Below are 21117 nucleotides of genomic sequence, written 5' to 3'. Positions count from 1 at the left end.
CATCTCCAGCCCCACCCAGAGGTAGCAAGACTGAATCTGCATTTGAACAGACCCCCAAGGCAATCCCTGTGTGCCTCACAGTTGGAGAAAACGCTGCTTTAGAGGGGCCGTGACAGTAGTGGATTGGCAGTGAGAGATTCACCTGCACACTTTGAGAAAAGCTGAACAGATGAGGCGTATGAGCTGTAGGTGTTAAATGCTGGCAGTCAGAGTTTAATTTTGTTTGCAGCTAGAGACCAGGCCCACTGACGGCGTTTGACCAAACCTTGGAGCCCTGTTTAGGGATGGGCAGGGGTTTGTTTACTGCCCGGGTGCTGGCCCCTGGCTGGCTGACTGCCAGCTTAGCGCTGCTTCTCTGCCCAGGGGCAGAATGGTTTCCATGCCAACAGCTAGGCCTTGCTCCCTCCCACCGCACCCCACCCTTAACCAGAGAGGAGAGAATAAAAAGAGTACTTACTTAAAATTTTCAAAAATTTTTAGGAATTCATCGTGTCCACTTTTTACTTTACATCACATTATCATCATGGGTTTGTCGGGGGAAAAGTCTGCAAAAAAAAAAAGTGTGGCTTCCTCAGTGATGTGCCAAGCGTTTTTTTTTTTTTTTTCTGGTTTGAACTCAGACTGGTGCAGCTGACAAATGTCAGGGTTAGATCATACTGACCCAAGTCTGGTTTTTAAAAGTACGTCTGTTTGGTGTTCTTTCATCAAGTGATGCAAAGATTCTTTTTTTGTATTTGATTTTTTTCCCCCACTGTCTGTGATGACCGTATGTTACTTGTATATAGATAAACATCTACTGAGTTTTCTTTTATGAAAGGAAGAATTAAAACCAAAAAACCCTCTTAGTGAGACAAGGACTAAGACTAGAATCAGTCCTTGCAGGAGTTAAAGTGAAATCCCAGGGCACTTCCTTCAAGGACCCTGGAGAATCCATCAGATTCTTTTTTAGAAGACCTGTCACTGCTCTGTTCTAGATTAGAGGCTGGAGGCACTCTTGCCTGGATTATTTCAGGAGCCCACTAACTGGTCTTGCTGTCTCCCTCTTGCTTTCTCTTCATTCTGTCTTCACCATAGCATCCAGATCATATTCGCCTCTGCCTCAGACATCTCAGTTGTGTTCTAGGGCTCTCAGATTAAAAGTCCAAGGCCTATAGAGCCTTAAGAGTCCCATTGCTTACCTCTCTGACCCCTTATCCTTTTACCATCTCCCTTGCATATCCCAGTTCAGACCGGCCACACTTCTGCCTCAGGGCCTTTGTACTTGCTGTTTCCTCTGTCTGGCACTGTGTTTCTCAATTTATCTATAAAACTCCTTCCCAAACTTTCTTTAGGACTTTGTTCATATGTCAGTTTCTCATTGAGGATTTCCTTGACTACCCTATTTAAAATTTAATCTCCCCTTCCCACCCTCCCCCACTGGACATATTTTATGTTTTACTTAATATGTGTTCATTGTTTGGCTCCTCCTAGAATATTACTTCCTTGAGAAGAAGGGATTTTGTCCTGTTCGTCTTGTGTTCGCAGCACCTAGAACAGTGCCTGGCTTATTCGAGGAGCATCGTGTTTATGAAATGACTGAGTGAAGTGCCCCTTTCCCAGCGCCATGACTAGACGTGAATTTAGACCCAAGGGCATTGTGGGACTTCTTCCCACCAGTACTGTTCTCATTCACATCACATAAGAGGACTGAAATGTTAGGAGAACATCTTTAAAATATTAAGCACAGCTGTGAGCCATTGAAAGCATTGTACGCAGTATGTTAGGAAATGCCGGCTAATTGTTGATTTGTAAGGCAAATGGGAGACTCACACAGTGCACAGCAGGTCCCCTGTGCGCCAGGGCCCGGGGAGGAAGCACAAGAGCAGCATCTGGGGCCTTCTTCGGGAGTCTTCGCACTTTCTTGCTACCAGCCCTCGTGGCAGGATCCCACGCACACTCAGCCTTGGTGCCCCCCTCCTCCAAGGGCTGCACTTTGGGTGTTTGTGTGCACGCGCGTGTGCCTATGTATTTGTTTGCCGGTGTTTTCTCATCGAGGGCTTCCTTTGGCCACAGTTTATGTTTTCCCTTTTGTTTATAGCGTTTCTTAGTAACCCACTGCCACAAGCCCTCTGTGCGGAGTTGCTACCCAAATGTATCTCGAACTTTGTGCTAGTTGCTTTTTTAGTATCGCGAGATTTATTGTGGCCATGGAAGTCACGGTAGTAGTAGTGCTACCGAAGTGAGTGTAGACGGTGCCCACGTGATTATTGCTGTTGCAGGTGTGGGAGGACACGCTGGGGAGGGTGGGGCCAGTCAGGGAAGCCATATGGTCTGCCTGGCAGAATGGTTTCTGTTTCGGAGATGGATGCAGCAGGTTCTTACAGCCCAAAGCCATTCTTTTTCCTTTGATAAAATCTCTCTTGCATGTCCACTCTTGTAGAACGTGCTCATAAACTGAGCCCAGTGTCCACCTGCATGGAGCTTCTTACTACTCTAATGGGAGAAATACCCATAAATAATCACATACATGTGCGATTATAAGCTGTTATTGGTAAGTGCTACAGAGGAGATCAAGATGCTGTGGGAGCTTCAGATAAGGGAATTTGTCCCAGTCTTGGGGTCCGGTCATATTCAAGGTAGGATCTGCCAGTTACTAGGCAAGTGTGTGCTTTGAGGGGGGAAGGGGCAGAATATTGTGTATTAATTTCCAGGCAGAGGAAATGAGGTATGCAAACTCTCTGAGGTGCAGAGGGATTGTGCACATTCAAGAGAGTGAAAGTAGACCAGCGTGGCTGCAGTGAATGAGGGTGGCAGGGCGAGTGGTGCTGGAGGAAGCTGGGCAGGTGCGTGGAGCCAGAGCGAGGCCTTCCGGGCAGCTTTTTGGGCCTCTATCATGAGCCCAATGTACAGCACTGAATGGGTTTGAGTCAGGCTGGGCCATGAGCTATTTTCTATCTTTGGCTGTATACTTGGGACACACTGTGGTTAATGGCCTGGAAGGGAAAGTGTGGAAACTGGGAGTACGTGGGAGTATCTTGAGTTTGTCCAGGAGACGGTTGATGGAGCCTGGACTAGGAGGTAGGAGATAGGAGAACACTTGTCTGGAGGGGAGTGTTGGAGGCCAATAGCTTTGAGGTTATGATTGCTCTGATATGTTTGCTGAACAAGCTTCAGTTGATTTGGCTTGACCTTTCACCTTCCTGTAAGTTGCCTGGACCTGGGATTTCAGGAAATACCTGTTGACTAGAGAACTATAATATATTGGTCAAGCTGGATGGAGCGAGTGTCCAGACTGGCAATGACAGTTTTCACTGTATGTGAATATAAAGGTATTATAGCTTTATACATCAGTCTTTTATGAGCTTTGTTAGCTTGAATCAGTACTGGATTCATTTCTGGAAATTTAGTGCGATAGACTTTTGGATGCAAGAGATTTGAAAGACAGTCCTGAATTCCCAGAGGTAAATGTCACCTGGCGACAATGCTCTGAGCAGCCACCTTCCCTAGGCAGTACCCTCTTTTTTGATGATTGCTTTCCCATTGTCATTTAAAAAAAAATTAAGTAAATCTGTGATATGGGGCACCTGGTGGCTCAGTCGGTGAAGCAGTTGGGCTCAGGTCATGATCCCGGGGTCCTGGGATCCAGCCCTGTGTCAGGCTCCCTGCTCCGTGGGGAGCCTGCTACTCTGCTGCTGCTGCCCCTGCTTGTGCATTCTCTCTGTGTCAAGTAAATAAATAAAATCTAAAAAAAAAAAAAAAGTAAATCTCTGATCGCTATATCACCAGTTGTTTCTGCCCTTAGAACTGCAATTATTCCCCCCCCCCGCCCACAGAAAGGCTGTGCCCACCTAAAAAAAAGAACTTAAGAGGGAATGTAGTTTGAAAAGGCATGATAAATGTAGAAGGATTCAGAGTCAAGGAGAACCTTGTTCTAAATTGTTTCCCTACGCATTTTTTTTTAAGATTTTATTTATTTATTTATTTGACAACAGAGATCACAAGTAGGCAGAGAGGCAGGTAGAGAGAGAGGGGGGAAGCAGGCTCCCCACAGAGCAGAGCGCCCGATGCGGGGCTTGATCCCAGGACCCTGAGATCATGACCTGAGCCAAAGGCAGAGGCTTAACCCACTGAGCCACCCAGGTGCCCCTGCATCTAACTTTTTTAATACGGCATGTTGATTTCCTTTGAAACCGTAAAGTATCTGTTTTCCAAATCTACTATCTAAATGTATGGTGATACCGTCTTAATGGTTCTGCCTGGGGACTTCGGAAAACGACGCAGCTGAAGTAATTGACTAAGGTGTCAGGAAGCCCTTTGGGTGCTCCTGAGTTCGAAAGATGTCAAACAATGATATGCAACACATGTGTGCATTTATGACTTCTGTGTTTTCCTCATCTTTCTCAGGAGAAAAGTGGAAGAAACAGCGGCACTTTCCCATGGAACAGAGTGAGCCACTGAACAGGTAGGTAACTGAAATGAGCAGGGGTTGTGTATACAGTAACCTGTCGTATTTGTGAAGTCCTTACAAGAGTACCTGGCACATTGTGAACCATGTGTTTGCTCTTGGGAAGTTCTTTTAAATGTGCCTGAGCCCCAAACAGACCAGGCATCCAACCAAAAAGTACCCCACAAAAACAAACCCTCTGCTCCTGAAGCCGTTGGGAACATCATTGGCAAATTGTTTTCTTCTTTTTTCCATCACTGGTAAATTCTGTGGGACCTGTTAACGCTGGCCTGAGAAACTTGCTGTCTTCATCTTTGAGCAGCACCTAGAGTGTTTGAGCGCCCATTCATCTTTGATTTTGAGCATTCATTCATGATGACCTTTTCAGTGTCAGATCCATTTCCGTTTTGAGCAAAACAAGCTTTTACAAACATTCTTATAGAAACAGCTCCTTGTCATTTGGGGAATGAGATTGCAAAGTTCACCTCTCACCTTTGTCCTCCCCTGTGTCCAGCTCTCTGGAGCCGCACAATTTCTGCCTTTCTGCCTTGTTCTGGGGAGGTTTGGGTCTCCTGATCTGTATCTCACCTTCCCTCTCAGTTCAGCTCTTCTGTCTCCCCCTGGCTCCTCTCCCTCAACACGTCAGCTTGGTTCGGGACCCAGAGGAGATGCCGGGAGTGGGGCCCCCAGTCTTATTAGGTCAAGTTAGACATTTCTCTAAATGGTGTTCACAATGCATCCCCTTCCCTCCAACTTACATAGTTTACTTTCAGTACTCTGTCATTTATGTTTTGTCACATTTCCCTTCTGGGATTTTAGGTTATTACCTTTGGGAGTTACCTTTTTTTTTTTTTTTTTAAGATTTATTTATTTATGAGGTGGGGGAGGGGCAGAGGGAGAGAGAATCTTAAGTAGACTCTGAGCTGAGGCGGAGCCTGACGTGGGGCTCAGTGTCATGAGCCCAAGATCATGACCTGGCCGGAAATCAAGAGTCAGGTGCTTAACCGACTATGCCACCCAGGTGCCCCTGGAAGTTGCTTTTCTGTTTGGAGGTGTTACAGATGGCATTGTCACCTTGAGAGAGGTGGGCACTGGTGCTGCACTCCATATGTCGTGGCTCCCAGACCTCTGTGCTGGAAGCCCCCAGGAAGGAGTTGGGTGTCATGTGAGGACCCAGCACACACACTTGTATCTGCGGATGTATGGTTTCCGAAAATAATACCTGTACTGTTGGGAGCTGTGATACAATTTCCTTTTTTTCCTTTTTTCTCTTTTTTTTTGCTTCTTTCATCTCTGCTGCTCCTGATTACTTACAGAATAGGTTCCATATACTACTGGTCAGGGGTACTTTGACCAGTGGCAGGGGCACGTGTTTTCTCCCTTTCCATGTTCTGTAGTAACTTGCACAAGTCTCTGTTACCCCTAAATACTCCCTCAGACTTGCCTTATTTTAGTTCTTTATATGCAAAACTCTCTCCTTCCTTTTGTTCTTGTTTTTTTTTTTTTAATTAAATTCATTTATTTATTTTTAGAGCGAGAGAGAGTGTGTGCATGTAGCGGAGAGGAAACTCAGACTCAGTGCTGAGCCCGCCTCCAGGTCGGGGACAGCGATCCCAGGACCTCGAGATTATGACCTGAAGCAAAATTAAGAGTCGGGTGCTCAACCCGCTGAGCCTCCCAGGCGCGCCCCTCTCCTTCCTTTTGTAACTAAGCTTGTGTTTCTGTTTTTCACGTACCATTCACTTCTCATTGCTCTTTGTTTGAACTTGGACCTTCCTCTCCTGACCAAGAGCTGAGAATCATTTTACCATTTTGACTGAAACAGATCTCTCTGTGCTATTAGATCCTGCCTAGTAAATGTAATTTTCAAAAAGTAACACTTTTCATTAATTCCTGTATCTGCTTAGGTCCCCATATTCAGTTTCTCAGAAACCTGCCTTTTCTGGTGGTCTCATCTCACAGTTCATGCTCATCTGTGGTTCACGGGATCACAGAATTACGGGGGTGGGGGGCTCTTCTGTATCCTGTTCTTTTTGGTTGGTGTCGTGGGCTGCAGAGAGACACCTGCTGGCTCAGATGTAGAGTTGCAGCGTTTTTCCATTCTGAAGTCTATCAAGTTGTCATTTTTAGGACCTTAAGCTTTCATGGTGCACAGGTAAGTGCTTACCTGTGCACAGGTATGTTGGAATGTACTGAACTCACTCCCCTAGACCCCTGCAGCATTCTTAGACTCTCCAGCTCCGCGTCTAATGAACTGAAGAGTATTCATAGCCCATCACCCAGTCAGAAGCTGATGCCTCATGGGGAAAAGGACTTCATGGTAGAACTAGATTCCTTCCCTTCATGTGTTCCTAACAGGACCACAAATTGGTAGTTTAGTAAAACTCCCAGTAAGCCAAGGTCCATTTGAAACTTTTGGGAATGATAATGCACTCTTCCAGGATAGTTAAGAACTTTAGTTTAAAATGGTTTAGGTTTGCAGCTTGGTTTGTTAAATGGGCGATACATTTGGTTGTAGTTATAAATCTAGTGCTGGAACACAGGAATGTAAAATCTGTTGCTGCTTTATTTTGAAGTCCAAATTGGAATATCATAGTGACTTCTGTGCAGTGCTTATTTTAGCAAAATTTTTATTGTTGATATCAGAGGCAAGTTTATTTATAAAGAAATCATAAAGATTTTAGTGTGCAAAGTGGCTCTTCACTTTTTTACTTTTTTATTTTTTTAGAGAGAGAGAGAGGGAAATCATGCACACGAGCTGGGCAGGGGGTGAGGGAGAGAGTGACTCTTCAGCAGTCTCCACACCCAGTGCAGAGCCCAGAGGGCTCTCGACGTGGGGCTCAATGTGGGGCTCGATCTCATGACACTGAGATCACAACACTGAGATCATGACCTGAGCCAAAATCAGGAGTTGGACGCTTAACCTATGAGCCACCCAGGCACCCCACAAAGTGTGGTTCTTTTATTTATTTATTTTTAAAGATTTTATTTGTTTATTTGACAGACAGAGATCACAAGTAGGCAGAGAGGCAGGCAGAGAGAGGGGGAAGCAGGCTCCTGCTGAGCAGAGAGCCCGATGCGGGGCTCGATCCCAGGACCCTGAGATCATGACCTGAGCTGAAGGCAGAGGCTTAACCCACTGAGCCACCCAGGTGCTCCTAGTGTGGTTCTTTTAAACAAAACTAATATCCACTTGTTTTTGAGGACTGTTTCTAAGGTTGTAGATAATAAAGGAGGGCAACATACTCCAGTTTTCTCTCCGTCTCTGCTTCTAGTACACCGTGCGTGCCTGGAAGCTGGTAAAAAACACCAAAATGTGTATGTTGGTCCCTTTAAACAAGAGCTGTGAGAGTGTGCATAGAGGGAGCTAAAGCCTGGTCCCCCCCACCCCCGTTCTCTTCTCCCCTCCATTGTAGAAGATGGACTGTTCTGAGCAAGATCATACTGGCTGCAGGGAATGGCCAAAAAGAATGTTATTAATGGTTCAGGGGGACAAATTATGGCAGATATAGAAACAGTGTTTGGGAACATAAAATACTCTGAGTTTAAAACCCCAAGCCAGAAGAATAGTACATATTTTAAAAAAATATTTCCTACGCACCCAGTTTTTCTGGCCATCTTCCTTTATTCCTGTTCTGAGAGGGGAACCTGAAGTGGAAATAGAAACCATTACTCCTTTTATCAGGGCACCTAGAATGATCAGGAAGAGTGTAAGAAGTCACGTCCGGTAGCCAAGCACTTCTTCCAAAAGCACGAATAGAAGAAACAGAAGACGTGAACAGTAAGAGAGGAAACAAAGGATGGTATGGGTTTGCGAGGTTTGAAGTTCAGGGCTTCGGTCCAATTCTGTGGGTGTTGTCCTGAAACAAGGGACGTGAACTGCGTGGCCCCCTGTAAGCGCGCGGTCCCTACTTGCCCCTGTTGTTGCCACCTTCAGAGCTACTCAGTGACACTCTCAGTACGTTCTTTTCCTTGTGCTTATTACAGTCAGGGATGGATTTGTTTAGATCTAGTCTGTATTTTTTGGGACGTTTCATATGACAAAACAACGACGTTTCTAGCATTCAGTGTTCCCTGTGTGCCAAGCATTGGGTGTGGAGCATGAGGGTAGATAGATATTACTGTCATCCCCGTCTTATTTTTTTTCTTTAAATTCAGTTAATTTATATGTTATATACATAATGTATTATTAGTTTCAGAGGTGAAGGTCAGTGACTCATCAGTCTTGTGTAACACCCGGTACTCATTCCATCATGTGCCCTCCTTAATGCCCATCACCCAGCGACCCCCCTCCCCGTCCTCCCAGTTCTGCAGAATGTGCACGTTATAAGGAAGCTCAGTGAGGCTAGTGTGTGAAAGACCGCAGTTACCTAACCCCCGTCGGGAATGAGCCATCACCAGTCCCTGAACGCTAGTTGGCTCTGAATGATGTTGCTTACATAAAGCTTCAGAAAAAGCTTTTTGTTTTATGTTGATTCACTGGGATAGCCAGAAAGGAAAATACCACTTACTGAAAGAAAAGGGGATTTAATAGAATTAGAAAGTGTAACTCCAGGGCTCCTGGGTGGCTCAGTTGGTTGAGCGTCCTACTCTTGGTTTCAGCGTGGGTCATGATCTCAGGGTCGTGAGCCAGAGCCCCCCATCAGGCTCCCTGCTCACCAGGGAGTCTGCCTGAGATTCTCCCTCCCCTGCCCCACTCTCTCAGCGTGAATATCTGAATATATTTCCTGAGTCTCCTGACTACGTGGTATATCTTGCTATCGCAGTAGGAAATTTAAGGCAGACAGATTCCAGAGGATTTCAGGATTTGGGGTGTGTCTACACCAATAATTGGAAGAAGGTAAATCCAGCACCTCTCATTGAAGGGGCAAATAAATGTATATCTACACCCAGTTTTCCATTGACCACCTTATTGGGGAAGAAACAATACCATAGTTAATCATAACTTATTTTCTTGTTTAGTTTTTGCTTTAGGGTTCTTTGTTTTCTGGAGCGCAAAGAGCTGTCTTTGGATTTAGAAGTGGCCGAATATGTAATTATGAAAAAGAGGAATATCTCTATAATTTAAAATATGTCGCAGGTATTGCCAAGTGTTTAGAATTAATACATGGGGAGTTCATTATGTTTCTTGCTTATTTTTTTAAATTTTTAAAATTTTTAAAAAGATTTTTATTTATTTATTTGATAGAGATCACAAGTAGACAGAGAGGCAGGCAGAGAGAGGGGGGGAAGCAGGCTCCCTGCTGAGCAGAGACCCCCCCCCCCATGCGAGGCTCGATACCAGAACCCTGGGATCACGACCCGAGCCGAAGGCAGAGGCTTTAACCCACTGAGCCACCCAGGCGCCCCTGTTTCTTGCTTATTCTTAAGACTGTGAATGTCCAGGACAAAGCAGGAAGTTAATGAGAGAATCTGTCTTGACAAGCCTTCCCGCCTCCCCTCCACACCTATTCCCATTTTTTTTTTCCTTTTAAGGCAAAATTAGTGTAGGATTAGGATCAAAGATCTTGGAAGGGGAAAATAAGTTGGAAAATAAATTTAAGCTTGTGAATTTGTAAGTGAAAGGAAGTTTAGAGGACATTTGCCTTAACCTTTTCCATTTACAGATAAGGAAAGTGAGTTCCCCGTGGCTTGCACAAGGCCACAGAGCTATTAAGAGGCAGAACTGATCCTGACATGGAGACAGTACTTACTCCACCAGAAGTTTTAATGGGATTTTTTTTTTTTACCTTTATTGAGGTATAATCGAGAAATAATATGGCAAAATAAAGGGTACTAGGACATATACACACACACACACACACACACACACATACATATATATATATATACACGTGCACACACACACACACACATATATATATGCATGTGTGTGTGTGTGTGTGTGTGTGTATGTATATGTGCATATATACCTGGTCATAGAGTTTCTTTCACTTGAATAATTTTCAAAAATGTGTATTAAACCTCAGTCTTCTTTGTCTTTTGTTTTTTAACACACTCCTTGGAAAGCACGTGTCTTAGCATAAGTGTCGCAGAGAGCACAGCCTAGTCCTGTACCTGGCGCTCTGTTTCTCCCCTCTACTAGACTGGGGGGGGCAGCCTCATGTGTGCACAGGTGGGAAAGGAAGAGAGACACTGTCTATGCCTCCATGAGCACGAAGCCTGTGTGCGATAACTTTTCCACCTGGACCCGCTTCCTTTCCTAACAGCAGCTCCTTGGGAAGTTCCAGGTGTTTCTGGCTGTGTGTACCCCTTCACAACCTAGAGAACAACACCCCTAATTCGTGCATTCTCAGGGGCATGTGACAGCTTCCCTCAGCAAACAAAATGCTCCCGTGCAGGTGGTTATTTTTTTTCTATTATTTATTTATTAACATATAATGTATTATTTGACCCAGGGGTACAGGTCTGTGAATCATCAGGCTTACACACTTCACAGCATTCACCATAGCACGTATCCTCCCCAATGTCCAGCCACCCTATCCTTCCCTCCCCACCCCCCAGCAACTCTCAGTTTTTTTCGTGAGATTAAGAGTCTCTTATGGATTGTCTCCCTTCCGATCTCACCTTGTTTGTTTTTTTTCCCTCCCTACTCCCACAACCCCCACCCTATCTCTCAAATTCCTCATATCAGAGAGATCATATGATAATTGTCTTTCTCTGATTGTCTTATTTTGCTCAGCATAATACCCTTTAGTTCCATCCACGTCGGTGCAAATGGCAAGATTTCTTTTTTGATGGCTGCATAGTGTTCCATTGTATATATATTCCACATCTTCTTTATCCATTCATCTGTTGATGGACATCTAGGCTCTTAACATAGTTTGGCTGTCATGGACATTTCTGCTATAAACATTCAGGTGCATGTGGCCCTTCGGATCACTACATTTGTATCTTTAGGGTAAATACCCAGTAGTGCAACTGCTGGGTTGTAGGGTAGCTCTATTTTCAACTTTTTGAGGAACTTCCATGCTGTTTTCCACAGTGGCTGCACCAGCTTGCATTCCCACCAACAGTGTAGGAGGGCTCCCCTTTCTCTGCATCCTCACCAGCATCTGTCATTTCCTGACTTGTTAATTTTAGTCATTCTGACTGGTGTGAGGTGGTATCTCATTGTTGTTTTGATTTGTATTTCCCTGATGCCGAGTGATGTGGAGCACTTTTTTGTGTGTCTGTTGGCCATCTGGATGTCTTCTTTGCCGAAATGTCTGTTCATGTCCTCTGCCCATTTCTTGATGGGATTATTTGTTTTTTGGGTTTTGAGTTTGATAAGTTCTTTACAGATTTTGGATACTAGCCCTTTATCTGATATGTCATTTGCAAATATCTTCTCCCATTCTGTTGGTTTTCTTTTGGTTTGTTGACTGTTTCCTTTGCTGTGCAAAAGCTTTTGATCTTGGTGAAGTCCCAGTAGTTCATTTTTGCCCTTGCTTCCCTTGGTTTTGGCAAAGTTTCTAGGAAGAGGTCCATCCAGGAGGTTACTACCCGTATTATTTTCTGCAGGTATAGATGCAGTCTCAGTGTTGGAGGCTGCAGTTTTACAGTTGGCTCCCTTCCCCCTTCCCCAGAAATCATTCAGCTTCCCATGTTAAGAGAATCTGATTCCCACGGCCAGGCACTGCGCTCATCTGGATGGCTGGCTTCAACAGGAATGCCCTTGGTCCCAGGCAGTGAAACCAGGTAAATGGGCAGGAAAATGAACGCCGTCGCCCCAGAAAAGTCCCACTCTGTAATACCACTAGTAAGAAGTGTCATATTTTATCCTTGGTCTCCATCTTTCTTAGAAACTGGTCCACTAAATTGGTATATACTTGAATCATCCTTTTTTTTTTAAACTATAAAAAATGTATTGTAGCCCCTGTGAGAAGTATTGGTTTTAGACTGATGACTATGTGTTAGAAATAAACAGTATAATCTGACCTAGAAGAGAAGTAACTTTAAATATACTTTAAAATAACCTAAAAATTATTGTAGTGATAAATAGTAAAATCATATTTCTGACATGGGTTATGACATTGATCCTGGCATGTACACGGTGATTACTCAGTTAGAGATTTTATTTTGACTGAACTCTATATAATATGTATTTTTTAAAAGTGTTAAACCATTGCCTTATTTTTTTTTAATTTACATTTTCACTTTTAAGCAGTCTCTTCACCCAGTATGGGGCTCAAACTCATGGCCCTGAGAGCGAGTTGCATGCTCTTCTGACTAAGCCAGCCAGGTGCCCCTACCATTGTCTTACTTTAAATAGGCTTCTTGGAAAATGTATATTCAAGCCAAGGCTGGGAAGGCATTGTCACAATATGCTTAAGCCTCAGATTTTGTCTTAATTATATGAGTATTGCATTACATTTTGAAAAAATCCTGAATTATTCTCATCGTTTAATTCTCCACATACAGTGCATCATTAGGCATTAATTTTTTATAGTTTTAAGTTTGAAAGGGAGTTGTGTTTGGCCACAAGGTGCTCTTAGGAGGAAAAGTTTCAAATTACGTGGCCAAGGTGGGGAGGTCAGACCAAGATCTAAACATGGTTTCCCTTTGGTTCCAGGATTCCCTTGCACTGGCCATTTTAATTTAGATGGTATAAGAAGAGGAATAGTACTTCCTTCTCCTTTCAGCATGGAGAAGCATGTTGTGTTTGCTTGACATTTACACAACACTGTGTTAGTTTCTTAGGTGTGGACCTGGTAGCCAGGAAAAGTAACTGTGCTACCAAGAATCCTTTTACCTCCCTTACTGCCTGTCTACGCTCTGTCTGTGGGGCTTACTATATATCTTGAAGGCAAGGGTGTGTAGATTGGACAAAAAAGAGAAAGCTTTGGTGCATGATTCTTTCATATTTTTCTGAAACACAAAGGTGCACCTTTCACAGTGTATATCATATCTGCGTATCTTTGGATCTTGTTTGAAACCGATGAGGAGAGCAACACAAGTGGGTGCGGACAAAGACGTGCCCCTTGGAGCTCTGGGTAACCCAGACCGACAGTGAACACGAGGGCTGCCTGGTCACCGGTCTGAGGAGACAGGATACAGAAGATGTGTTGGAAATGACTGGCTAATAGGAATGTTTAAGCACCGGAGAACGAATTCTTTTTAACTTCAAATGAATAAGAGTTCGATACATTACCGAAAAGTGGGGACACACTCAGTTCCACTTTTGCATGTTTTCGAGGGAGGAAAAGAAGAGACGGAGTTTGAACTAAGGGGCTGGGAAGTATGTTCAGAATGCATCAGGGTATCAGAGTGTAAAGGAGGCTAACTGTGTGTGGCATCTGCGCACGGGGCTTTAACCGCGGGAGAAGGGAGGAAGACGGCAGAGCCGAGGCCAGAGCATTAGCAGCACGAGTTTGCCCCTGGGGTGTGCTGGTTTCCTGCTCCAGCCCCAGCACCACAGCCCTCCTCTCAGTTAGGGATGATTGTGGACTGAACTGCTAAAGATGCTGTACAACAATTAAGGGTGACATTTCTGGACCCAGACTTCCTGGGTTCAGAGGTGACTCTGCCTCAGAGGCCACTGACTGAATTTCTCTGGTTCTTCATCGGTAAAACGTGGATAGTATTAGTATTTACCTTTGTGGGGTTCTTGGAAGGATCAGAGGAGTTAATGACATGCAGATGAGTCAGTGAGAACACGGTCACTCAGCACTCAGCATGTCTTAGCAATTACTATATTATACGGCCCTATTTAATTTTTTTAGGTAATTTTATCCTCTCCCCATAACCTCTGACTAGGGAGAGTAGACACGAAACTGGTGAATGGGTGAATAATGACTTGCGTGGTATCTTTACCGTTGTCGGTTAGTAATGTAAATACATTTTGGTTTGTGGGTCAGTTTCCGAGATGAGGCCACCTAGGCATGGCGCCGATTCAGTTAAATCCACACACGTACCCTCCCACCTCGTTTCAAACATGATCTTTAATTTTCTTTCCTAATAAACCATTTTCTTTCCTGGGACTCCCAGAAATGATTATGTTCTACAGCATGAAAAAGTACACATAACACACACACCATTAAAGAAACAACTATTTTATAAACTAGTAGTTACACTGAGCATGAGAAACTCTTCTATTTTATTCTATTCTGTTTTGTTTTTGTAAAAATGCTGCTGGTAATGCATCATACTTATTTTACAACCCACCCTACAGTTTGAAAAACACTGCGTTAGGACCGGTTTGACTTTTGTCCAGAACCAGATGGGAAGGGATACCTTTGACTGTAACCAATATTCTCCTCCTTTTCTTTCCGTATGCGTCCAGTAATGGAAAGGGAGTTCCCCAGCTTTAGACACACACAGTCACACTTACGCTCACACTCCATTCAAAAGTGCAGTCCATCTATTTAGTTTGTGTTGTGATCTAAAAGGCCTTTAAGTGGGGCACCTGGATGGCTCAGTGGGTTAAGCCTCTGCCTTCGGCCCAGGTCATGATCTCAGGGTCCTGGGATCGAGCCCTACATCAGGCTCTCTGCTCAGTGGGGAGCCTGCTTCCCCCTCTCTCTCTGCCTGCTGCTCTGCCTGCTTGTGATCTCTGTCTGTCAAATAAATAAGTAAGATTAAATTAAATAATAAAAGGCCTTTAAATACTGTATTTCAGATTTATCTTAGCACATTTGTGACGTTAAAAATGCACGTAGCTCAGACCCTTGGCTGGTTCAGTCTGTGGAGTGTGCAACTCTTGATCTCGGTCGTGAGTTTGAGCCATGCATTGGGTGTAGACCTTACTTAAGAAAAACTGCGTGGAGCTCCTATCACTATAAGATAGGGTCCAGTGATCACTTTCAGGAAACAGTGTGAGGTTAGGTATGATAATAGGAACCCGCTTTTCAGATTGTGATCCCTAACTTCTATCCCATCCCACCCCTCCCCAATTAAATAAGGAGTCCCCAGTGTCCCACCGAAAAATGCCTCAATTGTTAGAACAGAGAGTTGCTATTACAGCTAGAGAGTTGTTACACTGTGCCGTCTATAGGCTCGGTCTGTTCCTTTTGGCCAGCGCCGTTTGCGTGGGAGCCTCCTGCTTAGAGCTATTCATGCCCCGTGACCATGAAGCTAAGCACATACCGCTCGCTGCCCCCTGCTGAGCCTTGACTCTATTCTCATCCACTGAGTCACCAGCCAGGCCAGATAAATTGCTTCTTTTGAAAGACTGACAACCGAATTCTTACCAGGTTTACCACACAAAGTCTTCCCACATTATAAACACTTGCTTTGCACACATTCTGGTCACCCCCATGACCAGTCGCACGTTGCCTCTGGTCGGCCTCCCAGACTCTCCCACTCCATACAACAGCCAGGCTATCTGGCCTCAGCTAAGAGGTCTAATCCCACACTTCGCCATTCACTTGGTGGAATTCTGTTAAATCCTCTTCTTTGTCCAACTGCTTCTTCAGGTTTTAGTCTTCGTGAATTCCACCCAACATATTACCACATTTTTTTCTATATTTCAAGTAAATCTCTCTTTTTCTAAGCTTTTTTCCTTCTTCCGTCTTGGAGAGCTCCCCGCCAGGGATACCAGTCACAGCTTTAAGCCCAAGGGTAAGGATATAATCATTATCAAAGAATGTAGTATATTTGGAAGTAAAATAAGGCATAATAACCAATGTCATCAACTTTTTTTTTTTTTAAGATTTTATTTATTTATTTGACAGACAGAGATCACAAGCAGGCAGAGAGGCAGGCAGAGAGAGAGGGGGAAGCAGGCTCCCCACTGAGCAGAGAGCCCGATGTGGGGCTCGATCCCAGGATCCCGGGATCATGACCTGAGCCGAAGACATAGGCTTTAACCCACTGAGCCACCCAGGCGCCCCAATGTCATCAACTTTTAAGTAATCATGAGTGTCTTAGGGAAGGTCATCCTCTTCTGATTAAATTTTCTTACACATTTGCACACAGAAAAATAAAAATCATTCTTAGTTCTATTAGTTTATTCCCTATATAATTACTAGTATTGCAGTACAGTTACAATGTACATTTCATTTCAGGTATATCATATTACGGATACATTATAAGTGGAATATGTTTCTGTGGCTTGATCTGGCTACTGTCACTGGCAGCATCATTCCTAAGGGAAAGGTAGCTCCAGTCTTAAGCACTGAGATAGATATATTTGGGGAACATGACCGCTTATTTCTCTTAAGCATGCTTTTGGTTCTTGGAATGAGGTTGACTGTTTTAAAATTATCCAAGTACTACTAGAGTGCTCCCATAATTATTTTTAATAAATTAAAATGAAAATCGTGGGAGCATTCACAGTATTCTGAAATGAGAAATACAGTTAATCGTGAATTGTGAAAAAACAAGTCACTGTTATCCCTTCTATGTATGTGAATGTTTATGACACTGTCTTGGACATAGAGTTTGCTACTTTTAAACACTATGTTTATTCTGAGGGACAGAACATTGAGGCCTTTCCCTGATTCAAGGTGGTGGTCCCAGGTGACTCAGGACAGCCCTTCCACTCTGACCATTGTCTTGCAAGAACATTGGAAATGTGATGTCTTTCCCTGAGGAGACACGTTAACCTTTTAAAATAAAACTGGGGAAAAGCCAGTCAGAAAATACTTGGGAAGAAAAGGCTGTTACATGTTCTGTGAGCAGGTACTGGTTCTTCATGAAGGCATTCCAGTCTTTGTTCTTTGTGCTGATCTAGTATTCCATTTTTTAAAATAACAATTGGGGCACCTGGGTGGCTCAGTGGGTTAAAGCCTCTGCCTTCGGCTGGGGTCATGATCCCAGGTTCTGGGATCAAGTCCGGAATCAGGCTCTCTGCTCAGCAGGGAGCCTGCTTCCTCCTCTCTCTCTCTGCCTGCCTCTCTGCCTACTTGTGATCTCTGTCAAATAAATAAATAAAATCTTTTAAAAAATAAAATAAAATAACGATTACCTGGCAACACTTAAAATTCGTTCCTCATATTAAATCTCAAGGTAATTTTTGTTTGTTTGTATTTTCATGTATAGTCTGAAACTTACTGTACCATCTGTAGCAAGCTAACGGCCACTGATGAAAAGTAGAATCACAGCAGGGCATCTTAGGGTTCCCAGTGATGTCCGTCTTCATTTGAAATGCATTATCCTGACAAAATTTTGTGTTTATACCATGACCTGGGGGGCTTCTGGGTGGGTGGCTCTTGATTTTGGCTCAGGTCGTGATCTCCGGGTGGTGGGATCAGCCCTCATGTCAGGCTTTGTGCTGGGCGTGGAGCCTGCTTGAGATTCCCTCTCTCTCCCTCTCCCTTTGTCCCTCCCCCTCCCTCTCTCTCCAAAAAAAAAAAAAAAAAAAAAAAAAAGTTGAACTTGCAAATACGCTAAGGATATTGTTGCCAAAGAGATACAAATAGAGACCGTACTTTTTTGTGTTAGGATCCACATTAGCCAAATACGAAATAGGATTCCCAAGTTGAATGTAGTGTAAGCAGCACTTGAAATATGATTTGACATTTGAAAATTTCTTATATATCCCCAACTTTGAGATGCAAAGGCATACACAGAATAAAGTAAAATACAAGTTTTAAAAAGTCACCAGGGTATGAGATGGGATAAAATAGAGCCCTTGGGTGGCACCTGGGTGGCTCAGTTGGTTGAGGGTCTGACTCTTGGTTTCGGCTCGAGTCATGATCTCAGGGTCAAGGATCAGGCCCCACATCACAGTCTGTGCTTGGCATAGAATCTGCTTGCCCCTCTCCCTCTGCTCCTCTCCCTGCTTTCTCTCTCTCTCCCCACCAAATAAATAAACAAATAATATTTAAAAACAATAGAGCCCTTGGGGCTTGGCGGTGTTGGCTCAGTAGCCACCTTGGGGGATGATGAGTAAGTCAGTCCAGATAAACCCCAGAGGGGGACTTTCCCTCCTCTAGTCTGCCACATCAACACATCACTCCACTTCCATCAGGTGTCCGTATTGGACTTTCTCCTAAGATTTCATTTGGGGGAAAAAATTGGTTCCATGCTAACGTATAGTTGTGAGAACTTCTGTCCTGACAGATCCAAATTTTCCTGTTAGACAAAATAGTTGGAACACCAGATACACTCTGCAGCAGCTCATGGTAAAAAGTTGAAGGTATACAGTGGGTTTCCTTACTGTCAGATGTCCGAGTGCCTAGTCGTCCTGAAACACAGAGGGGAGCACTGGAGAGCTTATTTCTAAATGTGCTGGTTGGGGTCCTCCCCGTATCCAGAAAATTGCCTTGGAAACTTCATGTGTATTGGAGGAAGAAGGTAAAATCCTTTGTGTTAAAGTGAAACACAGTTTTCATACTTGTTGATGATACTCAAAAAAACACTGATTTTACTGTTCATGTTATAATGATGGGGCGTCCCCCCGGCACTTCGGACTGAAGTAAATTTGGTCAAAGTAGAGAACAGGGGATTGAAAACTACTGTAAATATTCTGAAAGGTTCCACAGTGTTCAGTTGTATAAAGAAGGTACTGCAGACAAGAGCTATGGGAAGATGGCATCATTTCAGATACATTTCTCAGTTTCCTTTTTAAAAAATCTTTTATGTGGGGTACCTGGGTGGTTCAGTTGGTTGAGCACCAACTCTTGATTTTGGCTTACGTTGTGGGATTGAGCCCCCGTGTCGGGCTCCCAATGCTCAAGGAGGAGTCTGCTTGAGTTCCTTTCCCTCTGCCTCTCGCACCCACATGCCAGAGCGCACTCTCTCTCTCACACACAAATCAATCAGTCCATCCAATCAATCAGTTGTAAAAAAATATCCTTAATGTGCAGGGAATGATGGAGGTGGAGGTGGGCACAGGAGGCCAGTGTCAAGTCCAGCTTAGGGAATGCATTGCTGCCGTGTCCCTGCTATTAGATGTAGACTCCTGAACTTGTGTCTTTGTACACTTCTGAGGAAGTTACTTTTTGGTGAGACTTCGGAGGAAACAAACTGATAGAAAGTTCTTGACCTGATACCTGGAACGTGGTCAGCAGTCAGTAATCTGAGTGCTCTCTCCTTCATTTTCTTCCTCTTGCTGTTAGCAGTTGTAAATTTTGTTTTCCGGTGGTAGCATCTTTTAATGTAATGCTCATCTCAACCTCGAGTACTGCATTTTTCACGTCCTGCAGCTCGAGTTTGGAGGGATAGAGAGGCGGTGGGGGGTCAGGGAAGGTCAGGTGAACCCAGACCGGCTCTCCTTGCCCCCCCCCAGGAGTTAAAGCCACAAATAGTTCTTATTGCTTCTGATTTCAACAGTAATCAAAGACAAAATAACTGAATAAGAAAGGAAAGTGACAGCAACTATAATCAGCTGTTCAGTTGCATTGACAGGAAGAATAGTCCTCAAACTTCAAAGTATATAAGATGAATCTAGTTAAGTCCAATCTTTGCTCATTCTAATGCACATGGTCCAAGGACTACATGCTGAAAACCCCTAATTCGGGACACCTGGGTGGCTCAGTTGACTGGTTAACTGTCTGCCTTCGGCTCAGGTCATGATCCCAGGGTCCTGGGATCGAGTCCCACATCAGGCTCCTTGCTCAGTGGGGAGCCTGCTTCTCCCTCTCCCTCTGCCTGCTGCTCTGCCTGCTTGTGCGCGCTCTCTCTCTCTCTCTGTCAAATAAATAAAATATTTTTTATAACAACAACAAAAAAGAAAACCCCTAATTCTAGAAAGATCAGTTTACACCATTGCTGTGTTATTTTTGGTTTTAATTTCTTGGTTGATCATTATTAGTGTAGCACAAAGATTAAATTTCTTTTGAGAATTTTCATTACTTCTTGGTAATTTTGAGCCTCCAAACCATGGCTCAGAATTCTTGACTTAAAAATAATGTGCACCAAGCCTATACCTATGTGCAACTCACAGGCGGTCATATAACACGAAAAACTTTGGCAGTGGTTTGAGATTCATTTGTACATTGCCAGTGTTGACACAATAATTCTTTCTTTCATTGGCATTGCCTTGCGAAGGAGAGTCTCACTGTGGTTTGTTCTCCCCGTGGTTTCCGTAGCGTTAGAGAAAATGCTACTGAGAAATGAACCCTTTCTAGTTTTGACTCACTTAGGAGCTGTGTGTCTGTAGTCTTTCTGAGATGGGATATAAGAGAGGCATGCCCGGGAGCGGGCAAATCAGACTTCCACACGCGCTGCCTTCTTGTAGCCAATAGCCGGCTCAGAATGTGGATATTACGAGGGGCAGTTTCATTCATCAAGGGGATTTTCAGGCTCCAGCAGCAAATGCTTTGCGTTTTGGGCGATTGCTTGGCTTTGGGCTTAGCATTGACTCTGCTTTAGAAACAAGTCGGTGCATCTGGCTCTTAGAAGAATTAATGGTGATTCAGGTAAGGATAAATTGGAGAAATCCTTCCTTTCTTTTCTTTGGGTGGATATGAGATTTTAGAAGAATTAGTCCTGTCTTTGAGAAGAGTTCAGAACTTATTTGTCTTAAGTTTTCCCCCCTCTGAATTGCTTTATAGTGTTATGCAGTATATCATCCTTTTAATATGAAATCTACCCTCTTCAAAATGTAGTTTCATTTTCAGATATTAAAGTGAGGATTCCGTTTTTCTTTCCATGCATGAAATTTTTTGAAAATGAAATAACTATAGTTGCTAAGATACTAATTACACATAGCTTCCTGGTTTAGAGCTGAAGTCTTATATTTTTAGGAAGTAGCTTTAAAAGTTGGGCAGGGGGGAAATCAATGCTTGCATTTGATTTGTGAAACAATGATGTTATATGTGTGTCAG

General features: G+C 43.8%; 1 long non-coding RNA gene across 1 annotated transcript in view; it reads left to right on the top strand.

Moving 5' to 3' along the window:
• Window positions 1–21117, top strand: part of LOC308352005 — a 151338-nt gene that overhangs the window by 109616 nt on the left and 20605 nt on the right. The window contains exon 5 of the long non-coding RNA XR_013967624.1: window positions 4384–4441. This is a non-coding gene — a long non-coding RNA (uncharacterized lncRNA). The remainder of the gene's footprint in view (window positions 1–4383; window positions 4442–21117) is intronic.

This window comes from Martes martes (assembly GCF_963455335.1).
Source record: "Martes martes genome assembly, chromosome: 11".
Taxonomy (NCBI): Eukaryota; Metazoa; Chordata; class Mammalia; order Carnivora; family Mustelidae; genus Martes; species Martes martes.
This window is presented reverse-complemented; position numbering and strand designations above follow the sequence as displayed.